The sequence below is a fragment of the Mustela erminea genome, chromosome 8 (assembly GCF_009829155.1).
Source record: "Mustela erminea isolate mMusErm1 chromosome 8, mMusErm1.Pri, whole genome shotgun sequence".
Taxonomy (NCBI): Eukaryota; Metazoa; Chordata; class Mammalia; order Carnivora; family Mustelidae; genus Mustela; species Mustela erminea.
In genome coordinates, this window is record NC_045621.1 from 31,243,129 (window position 1) to 31,245,586 (window position 2,458).

Genomic DNA, 2,458 nt, shown 5'->3' on the forward strand with positions numbered 1-2,458 from the left:
AAATATAATTCTCAATGGAGAAAAACTGAAAGCTTTTCCGCTAAGGTCAGGAACACGGCAAGGATGTCCATTATCACCACTGCTATTCAACATAGTACTAGAGGTCCTAGCCTCAGCAATCAGACAACAAAAGGAAATTAAAGGCATCCAAATCGGCAAAGAAGAAGTCAAATTATCACTCTTCGCAGATGATATGATACTATATGTGGAAAACCCAAAAGACTCCACTCCAAAACTGCTAGAACTTATACAGGAATTCAGTAAAGTGTCAGGATATAAAATCAATGCACAGAAATCAGTTGCATTTCTCTACACCAACAGCAAGACAGAAGAAAGAGAAATTAAGGAGTCAATCCCATTTACAATTGCACCCCAAACCATAAGATACCTAGGAATAAACCTAACCAAAGAGGCACAGAATCTATACTCAGAAAACTATAAAGTACTCATGAAAGAAATTGAGGAAGACACAAAGAAATGGAAAAATGTTCCATGCTCCTGGATTGGAAGAATAAATATTGTGAAAATGTCTATGCTACCTAAAGCAATCTACACATTTAATGCAATTCCTATCAAAGTACCATCCATCTTTTTCAAAGAAATGGAACACATAATTCTAAAATTTATATGGAACCAGAAAAGACCTCGAATAGCCAAAGGGATATTGAAAAAGAAAGCCAGCGTTGGTGGCATCACAATTCCGGACCTCCAGCTCTATTACAAAGCTGTCATCATCAAGACAGCATGGTACTGGCACAAAAACAGAACCATAGATCAATGGAACAGAATAGAGAGCCCAGAAATAGATCCTCAACTCTACAGTCAACTAATCTTCGACAAAGCAGGAAAGAATGTCCAATGGAAAAAAGACAGCCTCTTCAATAAGTGGTGCTGGGAAAATTGGACAGCCACATGCAGAAAAATGAAATTGGACCATTTCCTAACACCACACACAAAAATAGACTCAAAATGGATAAAGAACCTCAATGTGAGAAAGGAATCCATCAAAATCCTTGAGGAGAACACAGGCAGCAACCTCTTCGACCTCAGCCGCAGCAATATCTTCCTAGGAACAACACCAAAGGCAAGGGAAGCAAGGGCAAAAATGAACTATTGGGATTTCATCAAGATCAAAAGCTTTTGCACAGCAAAGGAAACAGTTAACAAAATCAAAAGACAACTGACAGAATGGGAGAAGATATTTGCAAACGACATATCAGATAAAGGACTAGTGTCCAGAATCTATAAAGAACTTAGCAAACTCAACACCCAAAGAACAAATAATCCAATCAAGAAATGGGCAGAGGACATGAACAGACATTTCTGCAAAGAAGACATCCAGATGGCCAACAGACACATGAAAAAGTGCTCCATATCACTCGGCATCAGGGAAATACAAATCAAAACCACAATGAGATATCACCTCACACCAGTCAGAATGGCTAAAATAAACAAGTCAGGAAATGACAGATGCTGGCGAGGATGCGGAGAAAGGGGAACCCTCCTACACTGTTGGTGGGAATGCAAGCTGGTGCAGCCACTCTGGAAAACAGCATGGAGGTTCCTCAAAATGTTGAAAATAGAACTGCCCTATGACCCAGCAATTGCACTATTGGGTATTTACCCTAAAGATACAAACGTAGTGATCCAAAGGGGCACGTGCACCCGAATGTTTATAGCAGCAATGTCCACAATAGCCAAACTATGGAAAGAACCTAGATGTCCTTCAACAGATGAATGGATCAAGAAGATGTGGTATATATACACAATGGAATACTATGCAGCCATCAAAAGAAATGAAATCTTGCCATTTGCAACAACATGGATGGAACTAGAGCGTATCATGCTTAGCGAAATAAGTCAAGCAGAGAAAGACAACTATCATATGGTTTCACTTATTTGTGGAGCATAACAAACAGCATGGAGGACATGGGGACTTAGAGTGGAGAAGGGAGTTGGGGGAAATTGGAAGGGGAGTTGAACCATGAGAGACTATGGACTCTGAAAAACAATCTGAGGGTTTTGAAGGGACGGGGGGTGGGAGGTTGGGGTACCAGGTGGTGGGTATTATAGAGGGCACGGATTGCATGGAGCACGGGGTGTGGTGCAAAAATAATGAATACTGTTATGCTGGAAATAAAAAAAAAAAATATATATATATATATATAAAAAATAAATAAATAAAAAAAAAAAAAAAAAAAAAAGGTCCTGAATTTTTTTCAAAAATATGTTGGTAACATGACAATTCAACATCCCTGGTTTATAATTTCCAAAACAGAGCATTAAAAATGATTTTTAACAAGATGTTTTTCTCAAATAACTAAATGTAGACTTGAGTATCTTAAAGAAACCCTAACAATCAAGTAAGATTTTACTAAATCAATACATTATTTGTTCTACAAAAGACTTCTACCTGCTTAAAAGAAACCATCACAGTTGCGTTCTTTTGCTTTGTTTA